The sequence below is a fragment of the Cricetulus griseus genome, assembly GCF_003668045.3.
Source record: "Cricetulus griseus strain 17A/GY chromosome 1 unlocalized genomic scaffold, alternate assembly CriGri-PICRH-1.0 chr1_1, whole genome shotgun sequence".
In the NCBI taxonomy this organism is placed as follows: domain Eukaryota; kingdom Metazoa; phylum Chordata; class Mammalia; order Rodentia; family Cricetidae; genus Cricetulus; species Cricetulus griseus.
Genome location: NW_023276807.1, coordinates 123,191,033 through 123,204,200, shown reverse-complemented (window position 1 = coordinate 123,204,200; position 13,168 = coordinate 123,191,033).

Below are 13,168 nucleotides of genomic sequence, written 5' to 3'. Positions count from 1 at the left end.
AACCTAAGCACATATATAAAAGGTTTGGCCAGGCAACAGGAGAAATGTTACTGTAATGAGAACAATGTTTTTATTCATAGTATTGCATATTTCAGGTGACGATTCGAGACATGCTTGTACCTGCTGTCTGTTGTACCTTATAGAAAGGCCAAGTGTACTTGTTCACTGATACAATCTAGCACAAGGACATCTGATGAATAGCCAAGAAAACAACAAGCATCCTAAATAATAAAATTTGTAAAAATTTGTAAAAATATCTATAGGATATTTTTTTGTGTATATGAGTGCTCGTGTGCGCATGCGCACGTGTGTGTGTGTGTGTGTGTGTGTGTGTGTGTGTGTGTGTGTGTGTGATATGCAGTGGGGTGGGTAGGTATGCATGCAAGTATGCACACACAGAGAGTCCACAACAGTCCAGAATAGGGTATTAGGTACCTTCAACATTCCTCTGTCATTCATAGCCTACTCTGAGACAGGACTTCTCACTGAACTGGATGTTTTCCATTTTAGCTAGAGCCTAACAATTGAACTCTTAATATCTGCTCTTCCCTGCCCCACCAGTTCTGAAATAATGGGCATGTGCACCCAGACATGGTCTTCTTATGTGAGTGCAGGGGATTTGAACTCAGGTCTTCATGCTTTCAGAACAAGCACTCTTATCCACTGAGCCATTTTCTCCACCCCTAATTAATAGCGACTTAATTTTTAAATGGCCTATTATACATTAAAAATGGAGAAGAATGAATCAAATACACATGATTTTATTTTCAATAAATTTCTACTCAATGTTCCTCTGGAACAAGAATCTGAAAGTATCTCTTTTGACAGAGTCTGCTGCTTGCAAGTCTATGACTGATGAATTTTGTATATTCAATACTATGAAAACATAGACATTAAAACAATTTAATAAAGTTAGAACATTTAGCACAGATATTTGTGTCAATAATTTGTGTTAAATATCCAACACCAAAATTAGACCTCAGATTTGTTGATTCAAGAAAAAGTGATTTTCTTTTCTCAGTACCTTAAACTATTTATCACAGGGAAGTGCAAATTTAGTTGTCATGCAGTCTTGAAAATAGTGAGACGTATCACAATGCCAATATTCCCTTTATACATTAAGAATTATATAAATGGACAGACATTGGATAAGGAATGACTTGCCTCACAAGCCTGATACATTCAGCACACACTGAGAAAGAGAAAATGTACAAGGGAAGCCCTTGCATATGCAAATCTTTCAACATGATCCCAAAAGGACTCTTAGGTGATTCCAAATCCCAAACCAGTGAATCTTTCTATTCCAAATTTGTTTGCTCACAGTTGTTGTGATGAAATATTCCATGATAATTGCTTTCAGTAGCAACATAAACCTTCCTTTTAAAATCACCTACATGCTTCATTTTCTTGACAGGCTGAAAGATGCCCAATCTCTTCCTAGACGTGTCAAAATAACAGCTGTTTTTCAAGGTCTCAGCTGGGACAGTAGTTAAAAGTCCTTGAAAAGGAAATGGTGTACATTCAATTAAGCTAAAGTTACAGCGAAAACAAGTATTATTTAGTGGGTTTTTAATTAGATGGCTTCTATTACAGTAGAACTCTAACAGGGATCTCACAAACTCCAAGGATTTTGCAAGTTACAAAAGATGCCAGAAGCATTTCTCTTAATTCTACTTAGGAGAGCGTGGTTGCGCTCAGGTTAGGTGTTCTATGGCATGGGTTTCCAGATGTCAGCTTTGCACCATTAAGTCCCCACATGTTGCTTTAGGGGTAAAACCAGGTAAATTAACTGTTGATAATGAATCAAATCTACACACTTTATGACCAAGAAGCGTGATTTTTGTCCTTTATTAAAAATATATATTGGGGAATGGATATAATTCATAATCTCTCTGTGGATTTCACTGGTGTTTCAATGAAAGATCTTTGTATATTTGGAGTCCAGTCTTTCTAGTCTTAACCCTTTTCACAACTTCTGCCAAATTCCAAACTTGTATTTTTCTCCTTATCATTTGATTGCTGTTTTCAAAATTGTTATTATTTAGTAATTAATTTGTTTTTCTGTCTGTCTGCCTGTCTCTCTCTCTCTCTTTCTCTCTCTCTCTCTCTCTCTCTCTCTCTCTCTCTCTCTGTGTGTGTGTGTGTGTGTGTGTGTGTGTGTGTGTGGTGTGTGTGAGGTTCCAGGACTGGCACAAAGAACCTTTTCATAAAAAGCATGTACCACTGTGTGATATGCCCACTTCCTACCACTACAGTTATTTGGAACTGTTTTTCTTATCATTGGATGGTCATTCATTTCAATAAAGTCTTTCAAATATTGCTTTAGTGTAATTTGGAATAAAACTATGCCAAAGCTACTTCACTCTAGATCTTAGCAGCTTCACAGTCCTAACAGCATACACATTTCAGGTGTCTGAAATAAACTGACTAATACAGATATAGATATCTCAGTATATATACATGTATACATATTTTTGCACACATATATAAGTTTATATGCACATGTAAATAAGTGAGCACATAACAGTGTGTGTGTGTGTGTGTGTGTGTGTGTGTGTGTGTGTGTGTGTGTGTATTCTTTGCTCATTTATCTATGGTATAAAACATTGTTTCCCATAACAGACTATGATAACTTATTATATGTTTTTTATATTATGAAGATAATTATACCATTGTATATACTACTTAATTAGTGATGGTTAAACTGACATAAATTACTCATCTGTTCCGCTACTTCATTCTTTCCCTTAAACAGACTTGTTGAATATTAACACAGTGTATCAAGGTATACACACACACACACACACACACACACACACACACACACACACACGTGTGCACCCATGCAAGGACAGACACGCACACACAAAAAACAAGTTCATAGTAACATAGAAAAGCATGCATTAATGAATTTTATGCATAAGTCAGTGTTGCTTCCTTCTTTCTCAAACAGGAGAAATTGTTTAACTTCAGTCTCCTTTCTGTAAATAGAGAGATGGTTGATATTTGCTTCAGAGAATTATTTCAAGAAGCAACCAACTGAATAGCTCTAAATAAATGTAATGCTGATATTAAGCTCATAATCATATGGCTAAACATTATTACTGCAAAGGGTGACAACACTTTACAAGTATAGTCTTTTTGTATCTTCATTACAAACTGATAAAAGTGTGGTTCATTGTCCTTCTAATTAGCAATTTTCTCATTCTTAAATGGACCAAGTAGTTTACTTAATGGCTCAAAAGGTGTCTAACTTCAAAACACCAAGTTTTGGTCATCATAATATAGGAAAAAGGAACAGTGACAAGCGTTTGTTTTTGTAAATAAGGAGGCTGTCAGACTGCTGCCCTGTGTGATAGAATACTTTACACTGCGTGTATGCTCCTATGGCAAGTATCTTCCTGAGTGGCTCTTCAATTTCATAATTTATTAATAAATTTGAAAATAGATTTTTCTTTCACACAGCTTCCCTGTCACCTCCCCTCTCCATTCCCCTTCAGAAAGGATCAGGTCTCCAAGAGACAACAACCAAACATAACAAAACAAGATACAGCAAAACAATCCTTCATATAGAGGTAGGACGAGGTAACCCAATAGAAGGAAAAGAGTATCAACAACAGGCCAAAGAATCAGAGACATACCACTCCCACAGTTAAAACTTCCACAAAAATTCCAAGCCAAAAGCCATAACACATAGGACCTAGAATTGACCAATGCAGGCCCTGTGTTTGCCACTTCAGTCTCTGTGGGTCACTATGCATCTGGCTTAGTTTATTCCATGGTTCAGGTCCTTCTGCTGTCTCTCTACCCCCTGTGGTTTCTGCAGTCTCACCCTTCTTCTTTGGCATTCCCAAATATACAAGGGGAGGGACCTTATGGAGACCTCCAATTTAGATTCTTTCTCCTCATAATCTCTAGCTGTTGGTCACTGCATCTGCTTCCATCTGTTGCCAAAGGCTGATGAGAAGCCTCTCTGATGAAAATTAGATGGGGCAACAATCATTGAGCATAGCAGAATATCATTTGGAATCCTTTCATTGAATTTATTTCCCAGTCATGTTTGGTTCTACAATATGTCTCTGGGCTATCCAGTTTGGTTGCTTGCCATCCATTCAGTGTAAGGCATGGACCTAAAGTTAAATCAGGTATTGGTTGGCCACCATTGCCAGCACATCTTTCAGGCAGGACACAATGTAGGATGAAGTTTGTATGACTGAGCTGGTGTTCTGTTGCAAGATAATCTTTTTGTACTATATGAAGATGTGCTTCTGCCAAGCTACCTTATGATTGGCTTAATAAAGAGTTGAATGGCCAATAGCTACACAGGAGAGGATAGGTGGGTCTTCTGCAGAAAGCAGGACCTCTGGGGTGTGGGAGAATCAGAGAGTCAGGGATGCCAGACAGATGAATGTAGACATACATTATGGAGGAGAGGTAACAAGCCATTTGGCAGAATGTAGATTAATATAAATGGGTTAATTTAAGTTTTAAGAACTAGTTGGGAACAAGCTTAATCTAAGGCCAAGCTTTCATAATTAATGGTAACTCTCTGTCCCATTATTTTTTTGGCATACCAAAAAAAGACCTGTTACAATGTTTACTTTATTCTTTCTGTAGCCTACAGGATATATTCCAGTTTCAAAGAGTCTAGAATATACAACATAGGGGTGAAGGATCCATGCAGGCACCAGCTTACCCTTTCTACCTTCAGTGAGCTATGTGGACGTTGCCCCAGGCAATGGGGACCCACTGAGAGCCTCTGTCCTAGCATCAGCCTGAGTTGTTTGAGGATCTCCAAAATAACCCCTCGGCCAACAACTTGACCAAATGCAACCCTGATCAACCACTGGAAGATTTGTCTGGCTACAAAAGATGGCCAGTTCAGATTCTATTTCCTCCATTAATAGGATTCCTCACTAGGATCACCCTCATAGATTCTAGGAAGTTCACACTAGGTTTCCACACTGCCTTCAATTACTTATTGTTTGGTTGAGTTAAGTAGTTTCTCATATTTTAGTTGACTATTTATGAATTTCACATCATACATCCTAATCCGATTCATTTCCCAGTCCTTCCATATCCACCCCTCTACCTTTATAACCTCCCCCCACAAAAGAAAATAGAAAATTTAAATTTAAAAATATTACTACGGAAGCTGCAGTGTATCATGGTGTGTCACACAGAATACCCCCACCCCCTTTTTTTTTTCCAACCAGCTTTACTTGCAATGTTCATTGCAATGAGTTAGCTGTCTGGCTTCTGCTACACAGTCAATACCTGATCCTCCCTGAGAATCCTCTCATCCTGCCAAGAAACAAAGCTGTAGGTTTCTCCAATTTACTTTTTAAGGTTGGTTTTGTTTTGAACCTGAAGTTCATTGTCACTCTGCAGTCTGGTCAGCTAGTGCCAGGTAATCTACCTGTTGCTGTTTTCTGGTGCTGAGATATCACCAACTAGCTTTTTACATAGGTCCTGGGTATCTAATCACAGTCCCTCTGTTTACACAGCAAGCTCTTTACTGGGTCATCACCTCAGTCCCTCAGTACTACTCTTTTGCTCCTTTACTTTGACAACTTGTCATCACTACAATCTCTAACTGATACCTAAGAACTCACAGGTCAGCATCAATACTAACAGAGAGTTTCCATTTCATTTCTACTGGTCACATGCCAGGAATATTGCAAACAGTAGAAGTCTCTCTTTTATTTAACTTTTAATTCTAAAATGGGGTGTTATACATACTGTTTAAAATGTGTACATTGAAGGTAAATTTTTCTATGGTTATATTAGTCAAAAACTCACAGTTGGTGAATGGGTTTTGAACTTCCTCACAGCAAACTGGAATTGCTTCCCTTTTCTGACCTTTGGAATAGCCCATATTCACTTAACCCACCTCTATCCAATGCAAAAGTTGCATGTGGTTCTAGCAATATGCAAACAAATAAACAACAACAAAAAAAAAACAAGACAATGTTCTAGCAAGAACTCTGATGACTTAGTATTAGAGAGGGAGGGGAAGTACTAAAGACAGTTCAGATACCTTAAGTAAAAGTGTAAAATTTATCCATGGAAATTTTGAAATATCTTTTCAGTGAAGAGAAATGGATCTACAGGCACTGAGGGCTAATATCCCCCTCATCTTTGATAATGCTGCAATGATTTAATTCAACAAAACTGAGAATGATAATGACTATAAAGCTCTAACCACTTCCGATTCTAACAAAGCTACTCCCTTCTGGAAGTAATTTCCTTAGTGACGTGTTGATATAGTTTATCCAGCTTGTCATGAACTTGTAAACATACTTCTGAAATTCTAAACTCTCCTCAGGATACATCAATTACAACTTTAATAATCCCTTGGGAACAATATTAGCTTAAGGCTCTATGTACATTCTATTATCTCTGAAGTATCCACTCCACTGAAGTGCTTTTTGAATTTGTAGTATGAGAATATCTTCATGTATGTGTTGATATTCACCTCATATGGCCTTATCTATTTCAAAATAATAATTGAGTACATTAAAACATATTATACCTTATATTATTACTTACATAAATACATCATTATTAATTATGGTATTTTTACTAGTTCCTGTAATGATACATATGTATACATATTATCTTCAGTATAAATAAAATCTTATACCTTTAGTATCTGCCTTGTCCATTAAAATGTTAGGGTTGAAAATATAATATAATATAAATACTTTCAGCATATTGATGCAGGGTATCTGTCTGCATGTGTGAATATGCTTTATTACCATTGATTAACAAAGAAGATGATTTGGCCAATAACCAGGCAGAATAGAGCCAGATAGGATATCCAAACACAGTTACAGAGAGAAGGAAGACAGAATCAGGGATATACCAGAAGCTGCTGGAGAAGCAAAATTTGAGGTAAAAAGCCACAGGCTTCGTGTGATACATAGATTAATAGAGATGGGTTAATTTAAGTTGTAAGAGCTAGTTAGAAATATGCCTGAACTGTTGGTCAAACAATTGTAATTAATATTAAGTCTCAGAGTAATTATTTTATAAGAGACTGCAGGGCTGGGCGGGATGCATAAAAGCTTCTAGCTACAGTATATTAATTGAGAATCTATGATTTACTAAAGTCTAGAACAACAGTTACGTAGACTAAGGGATGTTATTGTGTTTTTATGGTGTGAGCAGAAATGAAAGAAAAGCAAATATTTATTCAAGCAATTTTAAATACATTCGATGACATGTTATAAAACAAAATAAAGGGTATCATGAAAAATCAAAAGATTTATACGCAATTCTAGAGACTAGGGGTATATAACTGAGATCATGACAATTGAGAAGAAATCCTAAATACAAAAAGTTTAAGAGATAATCTACATTGATATAAAATATACATAGAGAAATATAAACCTTAATGTCAGAAGTTTCCTTTAAAATGAAAGGTTTGGAGACAACATTCTAGTGAGTAATGGAAAAGGAGCATGGAGTAGAAGCAAAGGAAGTGAGAGTTCATGCAGGCTTTGCAGATAAAATGAGGATTACTGGTTATATTCTGAAGATAAAAGAACAAGAATTAAAATGTTTAGGAGACAAAGTGATGAAACCAGATTTGCATTTTAACAATGCTATTGAAGATGCACCGTGGGAAATAATCCAGTGAAAGGATTTGAGACTTGTCTTATCTTGTTCTGAAGCTGAATTCTCTATACCTGGGTGCTTTCAGCATCTATTATTGTATTTGCTTTGCAAAGCAACCGATGGCACAGGGAAAAAAAAGCAAAGAGGAATTAGTATTCACAAATTATACAAGAGGAAACTGAGATAAAAAGAAACTATATGATGCTAAGGTCTTCCTACTCCAGTGTCAAATGTCATGGATAATAAGCTAATGAGTGATGGCTAAGAATGATAAGCTACCCTAAGCCAGGTTCTATTGTCTGCTAATTCCTGGAATATTTACAAAATATTCTGAATTTTTATGATACCTGAAGAAAAGACCTTGAGACTGAATTGCAAGGCAATTTTCCATGGCTAGGAACTTTTCTGTATTGCTGGTTAACTTTGTGATCACTGTTCATTCTTGAGTTAGACAAAATTTATATTGCTATTTCTCAGTGATATAGCTTTATATTGATTCTTTCCATCTATAAGAAGTATTTTCAAGTGTTAATATTTGTTAAATATGATAACAAAGGCATGGTCTTTTTGTATGCTGATTAACAATAGACATAAAATGTTCCTATGTTTGGATATTTAATGGAAATTTTCACTTGAAGTTTACTGATGTCATTCAGAAAATAAATGCATATTTGCAGAGAGAATAAAGTGACATAATGCTACATCCAATGATTAAACTCTCTGAACACAAATGGTGGGTTTTGTTGAAAAAATACAGTATCACTAACATACCCTTAGAGGTAAAAATAAATGACTTTAAATAAACTTAATAATTTAATTTGCAGTTCACATATAACAGCTGTATTTATATAATTTCCTTCTCTCTCTTCCTTTCATCCTTTCAAGTCCTACCATGCACCCTATTCCATCTCAGATTGATAGCGTCCTAAAATTCTACACATATAAATACATAAATTTTAAAATATGACCTGCAGAGTTCCTTTAGTGTTTATAGTTATTCTTATCTGTTTAAAACACTTGTTGCAATATTTTTGTACTAAGTATGAACTCTGTCAAATGCCCAACTTTGACATGTCCTGAACTTTGTTAACTTGAATTTGTATATACTGCAGATTCTCATAATCATAACACTTTCTTCATGTGTAAGAACATTTTAATACTCATTAAATTCCCAAAGATCAGAAAAAATCATGGGGATTTTTGAGTCATTGTTTTAGCATACAATGTTTTGGGTTATCAAATGTACAGATTGGTGAAAAGTTTATCTACCTAATAACTACTATGACAATTATAATATGTACAGATAAAGAGAATCCACTACCACTACCACTTACCGTGGATTGATGTATTCTGTAGACATTTAGATGCAGAAATGGGTGTCTTGAAAAGTCCTATGATTCTTAGATGCAACTGAGCTATTTGATGGTAGTCATGGGGATAAGAATTGTAAGAAGAATCAACATGATTTTGTGGATTAAAATGAGTGGAAATCATAGTTAATGTTGTTACTGAGTTCATGAGCTATTTATGAAACTACTTGCCACTGGACTATTACTTTATATAATTAAAAGTGCTATTTTATTTTATGTTTATGAAATTTCCAATATGCTAGCTGCATATTGGAAAATGCATCATCCTTTTGAATTTCCTCTATTCATTATTATATATTATCTATGTATTTTTTTAATTTCACTGTGAGAGACTTAGTATAAGTGAGTCCAACAACCCAGGGTGCTTCTGTCTGGAAGGTGCACCTGAAAGGTATTGCAGTACCCATGCATGTTCTATGTAAGGATTTTGAAAAAACAAACAAGCAACATTAAAGGCATTCAGTAGGAATACGTGTATATCACAGGAATTATAGAAAACAAAGCAATTGATTACAGATAATATTTGAAGGAAAGAGAGGTTGGAGGTGAAGGAGTAAAATATAATAATAGTGCATTAAAGATGATCAATGTATCTTATATACATTTTTAAATGTCATAGTAAATTCATTGTTTTTATAACTATCAACTGCTAATGCAAATGAAATGAAAAATCCAAATATGTAAAAGATGGTCACTGTGTCCCTCTTAGACCTAAACATTATTCCTCCTCTTGGGTTTGCATTTTAATAGACAGAAATATTCCAGAAAGAACACAATGCTCTGTAATGATACTGTCTTCTATCTTAAGTGCATCAACACTGTAATCATGAATAATCCTGAAGGTCTGGTAAACCAATCAAATAGTAAGAAAGAAGTTATAACCCCTGCACTTTTCAATTTTCTTCCTCTCCTGAGTATTATTTAATTAAATATGTCATATTTGTAAGCTTCATTTTCAATAAAATGTTTAGAATTCCTAAAGATTGAAGGAGTGGAAGAGATTTGAAAAATAGTAAATAGTCATTGTGAACAATTTCTTCTCTTGAGCAAAGGGCTTACCATTGTTTTTCCAACTCTACCGTGTGTCTTCTAGTTACTGACTAACTTGCAGATCTTGGCACCAACTATAAAAATTGGCAATATTCCTTGCTTTACAAATAATGTATCAACTGGAGTATGATGTATACCTTCATTAACAAACTGGGGCATAGTTTCAATAAATTTGCCCATCCAGAGGTTCATTGCCTGTCAATTTTAATTTGATCAAAGATATTTTTACTTAAGAAGAAAATAGTTTTAAATTGGCAATAAGCCTGGTGTTGGCCGCACCAGAAGTGTTAATTAAACAACAAATACAAATACTATTTATGTAAGCTTTTAAAAAATGCTCTCCAGACTTTTTGTTAGCATCACCATGAATTTTCTCAAAGATCTTAAAATCTATGGCAGAAACAAAACAAAACAAAACAAAAACAAAAAATCTGTTGACTTAAAAAATAATTTTCACTGTTTTTTTCCTTAAAATTGTATTTTATTCATGGTAGTATTATGATATACAGAGTACTTTATTCTATCATGGAGTCAATGGCAATTTTATTGTTTCATAGAAAAATCTAAAGACAAAAACTCAGTTCAGAAAATAATTTCAATCAAACATTGAACATAGAGAATTTGAGCTTATGCCTCCCTAGAGCTTTTATCCCTAAGTTCTTTAGGTCCAGAAAAGTACTCTGTACCTACAAAGGGAGACATGAAAATGTCAATACAGCCACATATCCTTTGATCTACAGTGGTGTCCTGCATGGAAGATATGCAAGTGCAATGGTGGAGCCTACCATGGCCGACACTGCTTGGATGCCCTAGAACCCGAGACTAAATTGTTCAGGGAACTAGGATAAATACAAATACTACTGTTAAAACAAAATCAGCACTAAAATGACTTCTAATGATATTCTGCTATACTCATAGATCAGAGCTTTGATAAGCAAAGCTTCTTCCTGAAATCAATAGGAAAAATTCCAAAGACCAATAGCCAAAAACTACAGAGAATGAGAGACCTTGGAACACTGGCCATAAATGAGACATCTCCATAAAATCCCTTGTTTTAGGGATCAAGGATCCCTGTGGAAGAGGAATTACAAAGGATGCCTCTTTTTGTTAATCTTTTTTTTTTAATTTAAATTAGAAACAAGCTTCTTTTACATGTCAACTTCCCAAGTGCCTGATTTTTCTTTAAATCTATACTAGCTCCCTCTCTAATGGTATCTCTTATTTTGCTTTCCTCTGTTCTTCCCCCTATACAACCTTCCTGCTCCTTTAGTCCTCCTAACTCCTCCTCTTCTCCCCTTCTCATTCTCCTAGCTCCCTCTTCCCTCCCCTCATGCTCCCATTTTGCTCAGGAGATCCTGTCCCTTTCCCCTTCTCTGGGGGACCATAAGTGCCTCTTTTAGAGTCCTCCTTGTTGCCTAACTTCTCTAGTGGTGTGGATGGTAGGCTGGTAATCTTTTGCTCTTTGTGTAAAACCCATATATGAGTGACTGCTGCATACAGGAAACACACCTCAAACTCAAAAACAGACATTACCTCAGATTAAAGGGTTGGGATAAGATATTCCAATCAAATGGACCCAAGAAATAAGCTGGGGTAGCTATCCTAATATCTAACAAATTAGACTTCAAACTAAAATCAATCAAAAGAGATGAGGAAGGTCATCTCATATTCATCACAGGAAAACTACATCAGGATGAAGTCTCAATTCTAAACATCTATGTCCCAAATACAAAGGCACCAACATTCATAAAAGAAACCTTATTAGAAACTCAAATCACAAATAACACCTCACACAGTTATAGTGGGAGACTTCAACACCCAACTCTCACCAGTGAGTGCTCTTAACCTCTGGCTGAGCCATCTCTCCAGCCCTGAAACAATCTTATTTTACATGTCAATCCCAGTTCCCTCTCCCTCCCATCCTCCCATGCCCTCTACTGATCTCCCCATTGCAGCCCACATCCACTCCCCAGGGATCCCTGGGGGATCATTAAAGTGTGTCATGTCATTTGGGGCAGGACCAAGGCCCTCCCCTGTATATCTAGGCTGAGAGAGTATCCCTCCATGGGCCCAAAGAGCCCATTCCAGGTGGAAGGATATTCTCTCATTGAACTTTCAAGTATTGAGTAACTCAGTGTGTTGACAATTTTAGGGTAGAGTCTGGAACTGAAATTTCTGTTGAGATGGGGTGAACTCAGTGGTTGAATACTTGCCTGGCATGCATATGATAAAAGAAAAATCCCAGAGATTAGTAACACAATGGATCTGAAGAATGTATTCTTGATTATACTACCCAAGGATCCTGAAGGCTTGAAGCATAGAAATGAATTTGCAGAAAATCACTCAGAATGTAGAACCAAATGCTTAAGGAAAGTGATACTGTCAAAGAGACTTGACACTAACCAGATTCTCCAAATAGAAAGGTGCTAGACTTTGAGCAGAATTGAAAATAGTTTTGGAATGAAAATTAGAAATTGAGGAAATTACGTTTTGTAATGTATTGAGAGCATGTATGAAGCCAGTTAGAGCCATCTGGGATTTGATAAATTTTTAAACATTAGACTCCTCCAAATGAGAGGAAAAAGGGAAGCAATGCAGTTTTTTACAGTAAAGAAAACTGAAAACGGCATACCCATACAGTTGAAAAACATTTTTATTGGGTTCTGGATACCAGGTTCTCATTCTAGGTGTTGTGCAGCATGAAAAAAAAAGGAAGAAATGAGAGAGATGAAAGAGAGTTGGTCCACATGAATTTCATTATCATTGAAGTTTCATGTATCTTTGCATCAGTTCCCAAGCACCATCAGGAATATTGTAATTCATGTTAGTCATGATGGTGAGCTTTGCCTTCAATTTCAATGACATTTGGGAATGATGTTAGAATAATTGTTTCTAAGGAAGTGAGAAATCAGTTCAAAGTCATTTGGTTGTTGCTACAAACATAATAACTGTTGAATGTCTTTTTTTTTTTTTTACTTTTTGTCTTTCCAAAGGTAGTATAAATACATTCTGTAATGTATTTTTATCTAGAATGTTAAAAATCTGCTATGGTAGTTGAAGCATACTTTTCTTGCTCAAGTGTCCTAAGTATTCCCTTAGTTCATAAATCCAGATACAAAACCTTA